We start from the raw sequence: 9,450 nt of genomic DNA on the forward strand, positions 1-9,450 counted from the left end.
GGGGTCAAGGCACCTGTGTTCATAGATAACCCTGAGCACCTGGATCCTCCCTTTGTGCCAGAGACCAGAGAAATAAAAGACTTGTGCTTTGTGGGGCATGCCCATGATAGGTTCTTGGCCTGCAAAAAAACTCTCCAGTGGTATTTCTCACTTGTGTTCATTACTAGGGTCCAAGGCCTCCTGATCTGCTAGCAGCTGGCCCATTATTTACTGTCATTTTTACTGTTATTTGCCACCAGTGCCAGAGCTGGAAAGAGGTTTAGAGGAGAGGTGCAGTCTGCACTCAAAGAGCAGAGGAAATGATAGCAGGAGTCAGGAACCTTAAAGGAAAGTAAATTAGGGTGTGGGGGCAGGGCAGACAATGGCTGTGATGGTCACAATTCAGCGAGGTTTGTCCCAAGCAGTTAAGAATGAGACTCTAGAGTTGTTGGCAGGCACAAGATGAATATGAGGAGAAGGAGGTGCCAGGCACCAGGAGGGGCATGTGAGGGTGTGTGAGGAAAGGGTGCCCGGAACCCACTCAGAGGTCAGTGCTTTGAGTACCCCACTGGCCAGGCCTAAGGCAGATTGATCAACACCATGTGACCTGCAAAAACTCCAAATCAGAACCCGTACAGAGGGGTTGCAGGAGCAATTATTTTGGGGTGCTCATGTATTTAGCTGGTGTTCCCCCATTTATTTCCTTAGTAAAGAGGTAAGGGTAAGCCATAGTTCTTAAAGCTATTCAGAAGGTACTGGGTTTTGGCCATAAAGGAGCAAGTCTAGTTTGCGTTTGAGGGCAGGCTTGAAATAATTATCACGCACTTACATTTAGAGTTACTACATATAGGAAAACACACAGGAACAAGTACCTAGGGGGCCGGTTAGCTCAGTTGGTTAGAGCGTGGTGCTAATAACGCCAAGGTCGCGGGTTCGATCCCCGTACGGGCCACACGGGATTACCTCTTTTTTTGTTTTTTCCTAACTTGTTTCTTTTACCGAGAAGTTTCAATCCGAAAACAAAACTACATCCTATCGACTGTTTCTAAACAACCTCAATTCCTTGCGCACTACAAGGCTTAAGGTTAGAAAGTTCCATGGCTGGGGTGGAGAGAACCTTCTGCCGCGACTTTTCGTCCCTGAAAGCGCGTTGCTAGATCCAAGATAAGAATTCCAGAAAGGCAGACAGGAGTGACGCGAGGCGGTGAACGAAATGCTGTACTATTTTGGCATTCGTACCGTTCGGTTTCCCAATCCAGGTCGGTTGGCCCTTCCAGGCCCAGAGCAGAAAAGAATTTTGGGTAGGGTGAGGTGTTACGGTGCTTGGAAGCTAAGAAAGGTACAGAACAAGAGCCTTTTGCCGGAGCTGTGTAGTCGTGGCCGAGTGGTTAAGGCGATGGACTAGAAATCCATTGGGGTCTCCCCGCGCAGGTTCGAATCCTGCCGACTACGCATAGTTTTCTTTCAACTCACTGACAACATTTCTCTTAGGTCCAGTCGTCCCCCGAAAAATTACCCATTCTGGAAGCCTAGCCTCGGGTAGTGTGCCGACAATTTACCGTGGGGAAATTCTGGTGAGACCTATGATGTATACCTTTTAATAATGGGCAATTCCTTTGAATGGATGGGTGGATAGAGCAAAACCTGTAGATTCACCAAATTAGTTTTAGAACGATCTGCACGCCATGGCTAGGCCCTAAGCAGTATACTCCTGTAGGGCAGTTTCCAAGAATCAGCAGACAGCCTTGGCGCCGTGGCTTAGTTGGTTAAAGCGCCTGTCTAGTAAACAGGAGATCCTGGGTTCGAATCCCAGCGGTGCCTTCATTTGGCTTTGAGGAAGGGCTTCGTTTTGTTGCTGAATGGATGTCTTTTAAATTGTTTTTATCCTAGATCCACAAGCGTTCCATTATCTGTGATGGAATAACCCAGAATTCATGCTAAGGTGGCCACCCTCTGACCTGGCAGGAATTTGCGCAGTCTTACGCCTTCCTTTGCCAAGCTGAAGCGTACCCCACTAGGAACTAGGAACTACCTAGAACCGGAAGCCGGTTTATTTTGCTCTCTTTTGCCTTTGGGCCCCTTTTCTTGTGAATGGGTGGTGGGTGCGGCTTCTAAGTGCAGGCCCTGATCAGGTCCTTGACCAGAGTTACTGCTATTCCTCTCCACAAGTAGGCAATCAAGGTTAGGAGTTAGCAAGAGGAGACAGCTGGTCAGGCGCTATCTGGTTTCCTGCTGGTGGGCGCTGAAGGGCCGAGATCTTGTGGATTGATAAGGAGTAGAAGTAAAAGGGAACGCCATTCTCAGTGGGGTCTCCAGAGATTCTGGTGTGAAAGCACAGGGGGCGTTTCTGCTGCAATGAAGCCAGGCTGGTGAGGGTAGAAGTAAATGCTGGGGAGAAGACAAAAGGTAGGATCCGTGGGCTGTCTGCACGTCCTAAACGTCCTTGGAAGGAAGGTCTAGACACCAATGTTTGGCCCAGGAACCATTGTTAGAGTCTAAGCAAAATTGTTGGCTTAAAGGAGTTGCTATCTCCAGATGACAGGTCAAACAAGTAATTGCAGCACGGGTGAAACCACGTTTGTGCCAACCCCTGGACTGGACCAACTATACCAGAGGAATAGAATAGGCACAGCCTCTTTTTAAACACTCACAGGAAAACATAATCACAAACCAATACACTAAGAGCAGTGACAAGACAACAGGGTGCTGTGGGAACACTGGGAAGTGGCATTTCATCCGCCTGTAGGTAGAATGGTGAGGGAAGGTTTTCTGGGTGAGGCAAAATAAGTCTAAAGTCTTCAGACCAAGAAAAAATGTGCCATCTGTTCTATTAAACAACTACTCTACCAGGCATAGTTCTGGGTTGTGGGAACAGAGCAAGGGATAAAGTGGGAGAAAATCTCTTTCTTCGGGAGTTTATACTGGGGTAGGGGAGGGAGCAACAATGAATACACATCACAAAATAAAAATGAAATTGTATTATGCTAATAAATGCTACGCAGAAAAGTAACACAAGGGATCAGAGAGTGAGTGTATGTGGAGTTTGGCAAGGGTTGGTTGTGGAAATGTCCAAGATTTGCACCAGGGTATTTGTAGAAGAGGTGGAGAGGAGGGGACAAATTCAAGACACATTTAGGATAAAGAAACAATAAGACTCAATAACTAATTGTATGTGGAGGCTGAAGAAGAGCAAAATTTAGGATGTCAGGGTTCTTCCTTAGGGGGTACCATCACTAAGAGTATCACTAATTCACTAAGACTATCTTCTCTCCTTTCATGCCCAATTTTTTTTTTCAAACTGTGACTACCCAAAGTTACATCTTAGAACTCAATATTTCAATGTCAAGTTTAACTTCTGTTAAAGTGTAAAACATTTCCACCAAAGTTAAAACAATGATCAACCATTTAACCTTAGTTTTTGGATTCTAAAAATGGGGTCCTCTGATGAGACTGCACAATGTCTGTTAACTCTCTGATATTGTAATGTAACTTCTCTAGGAAGAGAGTTCAGAGCTTCCATAATCTTCTATAAAAGATTTATGCCTCATCCTCAGTGCACATTAAGTGGTGCCTGAGACCAGGCAAGAAGGAGGCGCCTGAAGGACTTGGGGAGGAGGGAGGGTGGTGGGAAAGCTAGGGTCCAAAAGGAAGGCGACAAGAATTAGAAAAGGAAGTATACCAGAAGATCAGTCCTTGTTGCCTACTCATCCACCTGAAAGGCTTGGGCTGGGCTGCCTAGTGCTATCCTATGGCATTGTGTGGCCAGGGACCCCCGGGAAAGAAAAAACAGCTGAACTCTTCATTGCAGTGTATGCAGGTTGGGTATTAAGTAGGGCCTGGTCCCACAAATCACATAACTGGACTGGGGTGTGGGACAAAATGGTTTGACAGCCCAGAGATCCTAGCAGGCTGTTCTGGGGTGACAGCAGGCAGACGAGAACAGTTAACTACTGGGGGGACTCGCCAGAGCTCAAACTGAGCTGAGGGAAAGCAGGACTTAGGGCCTGGAACTTACCCCACCAGACTTGGCAGCCCTCAGGTAAGAGCATGAGGAGTGTATGAAGACTTCATAGGTTCAGTCAGCGACCCTGAGAGTGTGAGGTCCCAAAGCTGGGGCTGCCGGTTTCGGACCATCTCCACGTGGGTACTTACCCTTTACCTTCCGGCCATCTTAGGCGGCAGGGCGAAGGGTTTCCTGAGCCACCCTAGGAAGGAACTGGAGAGCGGAGGCTAGACGAAAGGAGAGGGGGAGCCGAATTTTACAGGGAGCCCTTGAAACCAGTGCTGGCAGGTGTATTAGACGTCACTGACAGTCCTGTTGGCAAGAACTGGCGCCTCTCCCCACTCACGCAGGTTGGAAAGCCGGTCTCCTTCCTCGAGGCCGCCAGCCACCTAGCTTTCTCCGTGGGTCTTCATGGTCCCAGGAATTACTCCCTCTGAACTCTCGCCTGGGCACTGCCATGCTTCTGGGTAGAATGTAGCCCGTCTAGGGCTCTGGCCCGGTGCTTGCCCGGCCTGTCACTCCAAGGGAATGAATACATGCAGAAACAACGGAGAAGCTGGTGTTCACGTAGAGGTTTCAGGTGGGTTAATTGTCCCTCAGCCCGTCCCGAAACCCGGCAACTCTATCGCTTGTCTTCAAAGCTCTGCAACGCGGGGCTGGGACCGAAGACTGCGAACCTTAGATTACGGAATGGCGCCGAGACCATGACAGTGTGTAGCGGGAACCCAAGTATTCAAGGCAGACCCTGGAGGGAGGCGCGGGGATGAGGCCGAAACCCTTCCTTCCCACTTGCAGGACGCTATATTCTGCGAGGAGTCGGAGTTCGCCAGCCGGGAGCTAAGGGAGGTTCCCAGACCCTTGCTGCGCTGCTGGTGGTTCCAGAGCAAGCGGGTAGACCTTTCGCCGTTTTCGCGGCCCGAAGACTACAGCAATCCTGATACGACCTCTAAAGGAGTCCGCCGTCCTGCTCGCACGTCGGCTCGTTGGTCTAGGGGTATGATTCTCGCTTCGGGTGCGAGAGGTCCCGGGTTCAAATCCCGGACGAGCCCAGTTTTCACTTTTGCGGAGCGTAAATAGTGCCTCAAAGGTATTTGTTGACTGAACTTGAAAGCCATCGGTATGAATAGAGTGATTGGAGGAGGTGACACTGCACTGAGCTCTTTTGTTTGAATGAACACGTCTGTGGCAAGAAACTCACAAGACGTTGCCCCGGCTGGCTCGTGAGGAAGATTGGGGCACACCTTGACTTGGACAAGATGATCACTTTCTGCTCCACACCTTCCTACTTGGTGCCCCACTCCGGCCACCAAAGCCCTAGTTTCTGTTTGAATAATGCCACTAAATAGAGTTGAGGATGACACGTAGTGAAGTAGATTGGGGAGATGCGTTAGGGAGGATCCAGGGACTGTCAGAACTCGAGTCTCTGCTGTCCTGAAGGTTGTCTTTCTGGATGGTCTCTCTCAGACCCTCCCGCTGGTTTCTGCCCTCTTAGGGATTCGCGTTCCGTGGTAATCTATTATGTGTATGGTTTTCTGTTCAACATTTCCAGTTGTCGGAAGGACAGAATCCCCAAGAATCCAGCGTTTAGCGCGTTGCTCTGGGCGAAGATCTTAGATCAAAGGCTTAGAACAAGCATGCTTGTCCAGCTCATTCCTCGTTAGTATAGTGGTGAGTATCCCCGCCTGTCACGCGGGAGACCGGGGTTCGATTCCCCGACGGGGAGAGCTGGTGGCCTTTTTTTTTTTTTTTCTTTACCCCCTCCACCTTTGTTTTGTTCTTTTCCATTCCAAATCCGTTGAATTCTATTTGTTTAGAAAACACCTGTACTGAGCCCTGGAACGGAAATAAAAAGAGAGGGAGAGAGAGTTCGGAGGATTTTGCCCTGACTCTTCATTCCCCCATTCTGAGTTTCTACTTTATATTTTACTTCAAGTAACCTGCATTTTAAACGTGTAGCTAATTTATCTTTCTTTTTCTTTATTAAATATGATTATCTGTGTTCATTGACGATAACTTAAAAATCACCTAGCAGCAAACAGAGACGTGCCGCATAACCTCAACGCCAGACATAATCACTTTTACACCGTGTTTTCTTCTCGATATAAATGTGCATTTTCCGTCTCAGCTCTAAATTGAGCAAAAGACTTTCATCCCTCCCCCATCGGCCGCGAGGACCCAGGCAGAAGCCTCGCACTGTCCGAGATGTCAAGATTGCTTTTTTGTTTCTTTTCTTTCTCCTCCTCCCTCTGGCGGCTGTAGATTTGCACAGAGAACCGTGAAGAGTAGGCAATCCCAGCGGGGTCCTGGCTCTCTGTTCTCGTGCAAGGGAGCATCTGTAACCAGCAGGGTTTCTTTGGAACCTACGGCTGGGCTGAGACTGCAGGCAAGGAGAGTAGATCCGCTGGAAAGGAGGGGTCCTCGGGAAACTCCTTGCCGCGCAACGCTGGAGCTCAGGGAACCAGACGAAAATATTAAAAAAAAAAAAAAAAAAAAGACAAAAACCGGAAAAAAGTCTGGGAATCGAATCCGGGCTAACTCTTGGAAGGAAGATTTTTCCACCACTTCACCACCAACCCTGGCTGGCTGTTGTTTTCCCTGGAACATAGTTAAGGCTCAAACTCTTCAGCAGGGTCGCAGCTTCAGAGATGAATGATCGGGGTTGGTCCAGGGTTATATGAAGGGGCGGTCACGAATGAGTCTGAGGGTCCAAGGTGGAGGCAACTTTTGTGGTTCGAGGCGCGCGTCTCCCATCACCTCTAATGCTCTTCAGTCACCCCATGTGAGACTGTGTGATCATACCCAATCTACAGATGAGTAAACCAACATCCAGCCAGAGACGTTAACTAGACAGAGTCACCCTCAGAGTTTAGATTAAATCTAAGATTTGTCTAGGGTACAAAGAGTGCCGCCATGCTCTGTAAATGTGCGCCTAAACAATTAACAACAACAAAAAAAAAGTGCAGCCAGACCATAATGATTTACCCGCAGGAAAAACGTCCCAAAAACATAAAATTCGCTTCCCTGTAGATTGAGTTCAATGCATACTAGGTTAAAAGATTGGGCTTTAAGCCAAGCTCATCTAACCACAATTTGCATCTCTTTGTCATTTCCCCACAAGAAGAGTTAAATTTTTATGTGCGGTTGTGAAGAATATAAGTAATGTCATTGAACAACCTTCACCTAAAATAAAATATTTTTTAAAAAAAATTGCTATGTGCGGGCGCATCTAGTCAACTCCCGGCTGGGAAATGACTCAAAACCTTGGGGGCGGAGCCTGAGGACAAGGCGCCACCCGTTAGTGCTGATGATACATCTGTTCACGAGATCCGTGAAATAACGCTTTCAGAAAGGCCTCGTGGCGCAACGGTAGCGCGTCTGACTCCAGATCAGAAGGTTGCGTGTTCAAATCACGTCGGGGTCAAAATGAGCACATCTTTTCAATGTCAAGATAGTTTTTAACCTTTTGGTTTTCCTAAGAGGAAAAACATATAACAACCCTTCTTTTTATTATACGAGGGAATAAAAACTTGAATGTTTCTGTGTTTTTGTTTTCGCTATAATATCTGAATTTTCTCTTTAAAGACCAAATTTGGAAATTTTATTTTCATTTTACTGTTTCCTCAATGAACCAATTAAACTAGTAATTCCTTTAATCTCACAGATATTTTAGGTTATTTTAACACAAGAATTGTTAATGAACAGTCTCTCATCTTGTTCAGAAAACGTTTTTGGCACACTTCATTTCAAATAAATTTTCTTTTTTTGCAAAGATTGCTACAATAACTGATAATTTTTAAACTAACAATAGTCATTTATAATCATTACCCTAAGCACTATTTTCATTTTTGGCAAATGAGCTTCCACTTCCCAGTGATGTCCATAACTTTGCATTTCATTATTTTGACTTTTCCTTGTAATATACATATATGGCTCTTTGTTGTTGTCAGATGTGGTCGAGTCACCTGACTCATAGCGACCCTGCATACAACACAACGAAACTCCCCTGGGGCCTGTGCCATCCTCAGGATCCTTGCTATACTTGAGTCCATAGTTGCAGCCACTGTGTCAATCCATCTCGTTGAGGGCCTTCCCCTTTTTCGATGACCCTCCACTTTACCAAGCATGACATCCTTCTCCAGGAAATGGTCCCTTCTGACAACATGACCATAGTTGGTGAGACAGAGTCTGGCCATTCTCACTTCCAAGGAACTTTCTGACTGCACTTCTTTCAGGACAGATTTGCTCGTTCTAGCGGCCCATGGTATTTTCAGTATTCTTCACCAACACCATAATTCAAAGGTATCAGTTCTTCTTTGGTCCTTCTTATTTCCTGTCCAGCTCTTTAGTCTTCATAATTACATTTTAACAACCACCTAAAATTCTAGAGCAATTCTGCACATTATTAAGCAATTATTCTAAAGCCAGACATTTGGGTGGTTTTGTTACCTGTACTTTTTTCTTGTTATCGCCACGAGCATCTTTGTGCATCCTTTTTTCTTTGCCAATGCAGAATTAGGTCTAAAATATAAATTCCTGACATTTGCATCCCTGGGTTAAAGGTCATCCTTAGCCATACTGATGACTATAGTGGTGTCCTTAGCTGCCATCCACTCACCCCTGACTCATGATGACCAGGTGCAGAACAGAGCAAAACGCTGCCTGGTCCTGCGTCATTCCCATGATTGGTTGATTCAACTGTTTGGATCCGTGGGGTAATAACCGGCTGATATTTGGAAGGCGATCACCAGGCCCCAACTTCTACCGCAACTGTACTACTGTCCAAAGGACATTTTTCAAGCAAAAATGCTTTTCCCTTCTTTCTTTTCCTCTTTGTATTATTGTTTTCATTGTTGTCTTCTTGTATTTAGAATATTGGTCCAAATTTAAAACAAAAAAATTGTTTTTAAACACCTCCAATGTTCTACCCAATCAACAAGAAGTAGAACACAAGGATATTAAATACAAATACTACATTTGCCTATTACTTCTTGGAAATCACTAGGAGCTGGGAGGGAGCCATATGCATTTTTTGCTGCCTCTGGTATATTTAAAAAAAAAAAGAAAGGAAGGAAGGAACAATCCAGGCCAGTCACCCCTTCAGCTTTGTCTTCCCACATGGAAGATTTCTTTCCTTGACGTCTAAAATGAAGCCTGCCCCTGTTAGTCACCACCAGTCACCCACCAGACATCCTCCCAGGATGGAAACTGTGCTTCGACCTCTCCTTCCCTCCCCTGCCCCTGCCCAGCCTTCTGTCAGAGCGGGCACTGTGTCACGTGTACCAAGACAGAGGCAGACAATAGACCAGGCCTTGTTGCAGGAGCTGTGCTTGCTTGAATTGAAGAATTGCTGATGAGTTAGCAAGGCAATGGCCCAGGACCTCTGGCAGCCCACTTGGAATGGTGGGAGGCAGCTGGTCCTGCAATCCTGCATCCTCTTGGCAGCCCACTGAAACCAGAGCACCTTGCCT

The 9,450-nt window shown here is 46.6% G+C and overlaps 6 non-coding genes across 6 annotated transcripts; all 6 read left to right on the forward strand.

Moving 5' to 3' along the window:
• Window positions 1–857: 857 nt before the first annotated feature.
• TRNAI-AAU lies at window positions 858–931 on the forward strand. The gene has a single exon. It is a non-coding gene; the product is annotated as a tRNA-Ile (tRNA).
• Window positions 932–1,349: 418 nt separating this feature from the next.
• TRNAS-AGA lies at window positions 1,350–1,431 on the forward strand. Its single transcript has one exon. It is a non-coding gene; the product is annotated as a tRNA-Ser (tRNA).
• Window positions 1,432–1,726: 295 nt separating this feature from the next.
• On the forward strand, window positions 1,727–1,800 carry TRNAT-AGU. Its single transcript has one exon. It is a non-coding gene; the product is annotated as a tRNA-Thr (tRNA).
• Window positions 1,801–4,959: 3,159 nt separating this feature from the next.
• On the forward strand, window positions 4,960–5,031 carry TRNAP-CGG. Its single transcript has one exon. It is a non-coding gene; the product is annotated as a tRNA-Pro (tRNA).
• A 602-nt stretch (window positions 5,032–5,633) lies between these two features.
• TRNAD-GUC lies at window positions 5,634–5,705 on the forward strand. Its single transcript has one exon. It is a non-coding gene; the product is annotated as a tRNA-Asp (tRNA).
• Window positions 5,706–7,331: 1,626 nt separating this feature from the next.
• TRNAW-CCA lies at window positions 7,332–7,403 on the forward strand. The gene has a single exon. It is a non-coding gene; the product is annotated as a tRNA-Trp (tRNA).
• The last annotated feature ends 2,047 nt before the right edge of the window (window positions 7,404–9,450 follow it).

The sequence above is a fragment of the Orycteropus afer genome, unplaced genomic scaffold, assembly GCF_000298275.1.
Source record: "Orycteropus afer afer isolate SDZICR_OR568_19922 unplaced genomic scaffold, OryAfe1.0 scaffold00330, whole genome shotgun sequence".
Lineage (NCBI taxonomy): Eukaryota > Metazoa > Chordata > Mammalia > Tubulidentata > Orycteropodidae > Orycteropus > Orycteropus afer.